Source organism: Manis pentadactyla, chromosome 12 (genome assembly GCF_030020395.1).
Source record: "Manis pentadactyla isolate mManPen7 chromosome 12, mManPen7.hap1, whole genome shotgun sequence".
Lineage (NCBI taxonomy): Eukaryota > Metazoa > Chordata > Mammalia > Pholidota > Manidae > Manis > Manis pentadactyla.
Window position 1 is genome coordinate 80,417,847 of NC_080030.1, and position 6,000 is coordinate 80,423,846.

The window sequence follows — 6,000 nt, forward strand, 5'->3', positions numbered from 1 at the left end:
AGGAGGCCCACAGGCCTTGCAAAGGTGCTTAACTTCATCAATTAGGAGAGTAACCAAATTAAAACCACAATGAGTTATCACCACACTTACCAGACTAGTTAAATGAAGTAGACAGAACATGCCCAATGCTGTTGAGGATCTGGAGGAACCAGAATTCATATACCCCTGGTGGGGGTTTAAGTTAGTACAAATACTTTGGAAAACTATTTGGCAGTATCTTCTAAAGCTGAACATCCATGATTCTCCTCCTAGGTAAATATCCACCAAAAGTGAGAACACACGGGCACCGAAAGATCATAGAGGGCTGTTCACAGCAGTACTACTTGCAATAGCTCCAAACCAGAAACAGTCCAAATGCCCATCCATAGAAGAATGGATAAAGTGAGATATATTCATAAATGGATATACTATACAGCAATGAGAACAAAAGAACTACTGCTACATGCAGTTGTAATGTTGAAAGGCCCAAAAGGTTACATCCTGTACAATTCCACTTCCAGGATATTTAAGAATAGGCAAAAATCAACAACAATGACAGAAGTCAGGGTGGAGGCAGACCTTTGGAGAATGGAGTGCACACTACATTTATTTCCTGATCTACAAGCTGGTTAAATAGGTGGACCCACTTCTTAATAATTTACTGATGAAAATTTATATGCTTTCCTATATATGCATTATACTTCAATGAAAACTTGACAAAATCTCAAAAAAATATTAGGGGAAAGATGGATGGGGTGTGGGAAATCATCTCAATGATTCTTCTTCCAAACACCCTTCCTGGCTCCCCTTCTTCCACTTGCATAACTCACACCTGGACTACTCCAAACTTTCTGAAGGAATTAACTTTTGGCCTCAGGGAAATCTTGACACAGACAGTGCACAGTCCTGGGGGTATTAAGCAGGGTGGGAGTGGAGCAGAACCTGGCACAGGCTGAAGGTGAGTAAGCCCAGGCCTCCCAGTAAGGCTCAGTGCTTGCTCACCCAGCCCTGGGACTCCACGCCCTTCCAGGCTCAACCAATCACAGAGTCTGCAGCAGCTAGGCGGCCTGGTGAGGACTTCCAAAGGGTCTTCCCTTTGTCCCACAGAACCCAGTAACAAGCTGGCAACTGATTCCTACTGTTCTCTCTGAATTTCAGGGAAAACTTCTGGTACACAGTAAAAAGGTATTATTACATGGAAAGAAAAATGGTTATCTGAAAATGCAATGCTGTGAACTAGTTTATAGTACAGGCACTACTAACTCTGACATGTGCAGAAAACAAGTATCTCATGACTCAAGCTGCTAAAGTTGAATTTCATGAACATTTTTTCCCTTGGGGGAATCTGAACTGTATAATATTAGCCTTCCTGCCAGTGACTTTCTGGCCATCCCTAATGCTTACAGTGGTACCCAGAACACATTCTCTGCTAAGCCTGGAGGCAGCCCTGATTAGCCTTTCCCATTACCTGTACAACTAAGCCATTCAAGAGAAATGCCTCTGGAAAAGATGCTGCACAGCTCCATCAATATTCTGGCCTTCTCTCCTACAAAAATTATTTGCTGGGATAACATTGTAAGATGCCAAGAATTAGAATTGGATGATAACAATTTTCATGTTGAAAACAACTTAAAGATTACCTCAATCATCAAGTGATTTAAAATGTGGGAATTAGGCAGGTGGTGACACTGACAATGTGAAGATTGTCCAGTGTTATTCTGAGCACCGAGGTAGAGTTTGGATCTTAACGGTGACCACGGCTCACCAATATTTCAAGCGCTTGTTTTCCCTGCTTCCCAAACAAACAAAAACAGACTTGCATGTGGAATGGTAATGCCTTATCCAAATGTCTGTACATCCTTCAAGGTCTCCAACTTTTCCCTTAAATTTAAATTAACTGACTTTTAACACAAGCATTCATGTCTGCTTTCTTTCCCTTTAAGTGGGAGTAGCTGCTTCAACTTTTCAGTGGGGCCAACCAGTCTCCCAAGTTAGAAGTAGTGCCCACAAAAACTTCCCCATTCACTCACTCTTGGAAGCCTGACACTCTTCACTAGTCTCTAACCTTCATGTTGATTGTCCAGGATTTGAGGGCTGTGAACAATGAAGCCTATTAGCTAAATTCTTTAGGAAACCTGACAACCTCACACTGTGCAGTCATTCCTCTGGGCATGTCTGCTCCACAGTAGGGGAATGAAATTGGATACAATCCTTCCCCTACCTACCAACTTTACTGTGTAAAATGGCACTGAGTTTTAGAAGTGGTAGGCAGTTGGACAAGAAAGGCAACCTTATGCTTCGGTTACCATCCTCAACATATTCAAACATTCCAATTGTATATTCACCACCAATTAAACACTTGAACTGATTCCTGAGAGCTGCTTTTTAGAATGGGATTCAAGGGACAAAGCACCAAGTGATTAATTCCCAAGCATTACATGTGACAAAGCTCCACTGATATGTCCAGCACTTGCTCATGCTCACAAGACACAAAGGGGGACCTCACGCCTCCTCTGACATCTGGTGTTTTAGTTTTTCCAATAAAAAAAAACCATCCTTAGCCATCCCCTGCTCCCAAAACAAACAGAAAAAACCAGACTTACATGTGGAATGGTAATGTCTTATCCAAATGTCTGTATATCCTTCAAGGTCTTGCACATGGGGGGGTTTCAATAAGTATTTATTGGTTGGAGTGAATAAATTATTTAGTTAGTGAATCATGCAACTAGAACCCAAGTTTAGTACTCTTCCATAGGAGTGTCAAAGGAAATATTTTATAGGATGGAGCTAAAAAAGATTGGAACTTTGCTATTTTCAACCCTGGTCCTCTACTATTTCCATGTTGCTGGGCAAAGCACCTTGGCCAGAAAATGATGGTGCCTAGGACACTTGGCTTAAAGCTTTGCCCAGCATTGCCTCACAGGCCTCAAAGTTGAGATCAAAAGCCAGAGACCTCACTGTTCTTCCTGGGTCTGTGAAGCAACAGCTATTGCAGAATGGGGTCCTGAGGATTTCATGATGACCCTGCTTCTCACAAAAGTTATTTGTTGGGGTAACATTGTAAGATGCCAAGAATTAGAATCGGATGATACCAGTTTTCATGCTGGAAACACAAACTTAAAGATGACCTCCATCATCAAGTGATTTAAAATGTGGGAATTAAGCAGGTGGTGACACTGACGATGTGAAGATTGTTCAGTGTTATTCTGAGCACCGAGGTAGAGTTCGGATCTTAACAATGACCACCGCTCACCAATATTTCAAGCACCTGCTCTCCATGCATATTTTGTGTCATCCTAGACTGTTTAACTTGTAAGATACAATCTCAGAAAATCACCTATATTTAGAGAGTGGTGATGCATTCTTAGAAGACAAATATAGACATAATCTGAAAATAATTAATGTTTATCCTCGCAAGGCCACCTACACCAAGATGCTTGGGAGCAGTTCACTATTGCCATAACATCATAGAAGGATGGCAAAATCATTTTTCTTATCTGCAGAAGTAGGTCACAGCAAGAACATTTGGCAAAAATGCCCAGAGTGGACTTGAATGGGTTTGTGCCACGATCTTTTCATTTTCTTCTCCTCAATGCCAGACTTGATCACTGGTTCAATCTGTACTTACTAATCATCTTCCTACATGATAACAGGACCAGAATGAGGCTTCAAAATGCAGTATTTGGGGACAGAGCAAAATGCTCCATTGCGAGAATACTGCTTTTACATTGACTAAAAGGAGCTCGAACATTTGAGGCGACCACTGGTTGTCACTGTTGTGCTCTACTTCCAATGACATGAAAATAAAATCTATCATCATAAATTAGCACACTTATCAGGAGTCTGAACTAGGCAACATACAGCACTGAGACTAAAAGTCATGGCATTTCCCACAGTAACCTTTCAGACATTGCAAATGGCTCACAGGTGGGACAGCATTTTATTTCTGTTGAGACTTCTATGTAAACTCAACAGTCAGACCTTGCACAAACAATGTGAGTTATGCACATTTCACTAGTGCTGCTACCTTCTAAATAATGAATGAAGAAGGTAGAAAACGGATCTGTGGTAGCAGGAAGGGGGACATTAAATTCACACTGAGAATTTTGTAATGCCAGAAAATGTCATCAGTGGGCGCTGAAACCCACCTCACTGAAAGCTTTGTGCTGTCACTGGCCAGAAAGGCCCCACCAGCTTCCTGGGCCCACAGCTTTCTCCACTTCATGCTGCATCAGGCGCTCGGCTTCACGGGCTCCCTGCCTGGACTCTCTTCCTGGGGAAGACACAAAACTGTCTCCAGGAAACCAAACTTTGCTCCTAACTGTGTGCTTTTACTGACTTCCATTTTTTAAAAACATTTGCTCTGACGTTCTGGTAAAGGCTAGAATGCACCCATTGGCTCCAACTCCGAGTTACTCACTTGGTGTGGTCCTTACTCCCTCCCCCCCGAGTTACTCACTTGGTGTGGTCCTTACTCCCTCCCCCCCCCCCAGATCTTTCCTCCATCGCTTTTCCCCCTTACTTTCTTTTTGCTTAGAACAAACCTATCTCATTTTTCACAGAATATGATTTTCTGTGTCTACTTTATCATTTTTACTCCTCTTAGTGTCATTAATGACCTTCGAACTTAGTTATTCCATGCTTTTCCCTTCCAAATTCACCCTTATTTTTTTTCATTTTAGAACCGAAGGGCAGTTGTACAGTGAATAAGTTATAAAGTTGTCCTAGTTCCCCTAGGAACAATCTTTTTCCTTGAGCTATTAAGTTGGAAAATGGCTTTTTAGAAAACATCAAGGCTTTGTCACAGAGTAGATGCAATTATTATGATGTAAAATCAATCCATCCTTTTTCCTATGAAAATGCTGTAATACTTTACTTGTAACTGCACAAAGGGACTTAGGAAATGGAACATAAAAAACCTATCAGGGGCTTTAAATAGTTATGTGCAAAGTTTTATATTTTCTTTCTGGAATGTAGACAATAAAGCCATACTGGTGTGGAATGCTGCAGTTTTGCTTTCTGGATTCACTATTGCAAAATCAGTTCATTTAAACTCTGGAGAATGACCTGTTTTCCATTCATGCATGTATCTGTGTAGCCATCCATTCAACATATGCACTGGGTTCCTCCAATTCGTCAGGCAGAGGGGTGAATTAAATCAAAACCGAAAAAACAAAACAACAATCTTTTTTTTATCCTGAGAAACATGTCAATGGTTATCCTTTATTCTAGGTATGCCACTTAATCTACAAATGCCTCATAAATTGCATTTACCTGCAGAAAATGAGGAGCAGCATAGTAATAAACGCACCTGCAGGCAGACTGACTATGCAGACATGATTTTGCAGCACTTTGTAAAAACTCTGACTGCTTCACTACTGATTAACTGGCAGCACAGCGGGCATGTACCAGCTTGGGGGGAAGGGTCTGGGCTTGGATTCTTGCTCTGACTTCGACTCAGACTCCTGAGCATCGGTTTCCTCCTGTAAAGAACAGAACTAGCGGCACTCAAAGGATGGTAATAGTGATTAAATGAGATAAAATCCACAAAGCATCTATTACTGTGCCTGTTGCAAAACTGATGCTCAAATATTGTAATTTTAGCAGAATCATTATCATGACTGGGGTCTACAGCTTAGAGAAATGTTTGCCCCAAACCAAGGAATTGTTTTTTCTCAGAATAGAAATGATAGGGTTAATTTCAAGGAGCCCTACATTGAAAATTAGTGTACACCATGTCCTAGCCCTGCCCCCCTTCTCCCTCAAGTCGTGCTCCTACTTCCTTCACCCAGGTACCCCACTTATTGTCTCCATAACCCATCTACATCAGCGCCCCATTCACTGACGCCTGCCTGTTGTCCTCTAACCCGAACTTATTTAGAGATGGCTTAACTCAAGGCAGTAGTTAACCACTTTTAATGAGTCAAAGAAATGGAAGGAGAGAAATGAACTTTCTTTTTGGATGGGGATAGAGATGATGACAATGTGAGGAAGAGAATAAGGATGTAGGGACAGTTGGAT

General features: G+C 41.6%; 1 long non-coding RNA gene across 1 annotated transcript in view; it reads right to left on the reverse strand.

The window, feature by feature from the left end:
• Window positions 1-6,000, reverse strand: part of LOC130679830 (uncharacterized) — a 42,025-nt gene extending 36,025 nt beyond the window's left edge. Inside the window, exons 1-2 of the long non-coding RNA XR_008992787.1 lie at window positions 5,291-6,000; window positions 5,047-5,105 (exon numbers count right to left, since the gene is read on the reverse strand). This is a non-coding gene — a long non-coding RNA (uncharacterized LOC130679830). The remainder of the gene's footprint in view (window positions 1-5,046; window positions 5,106-5,290) is intronic.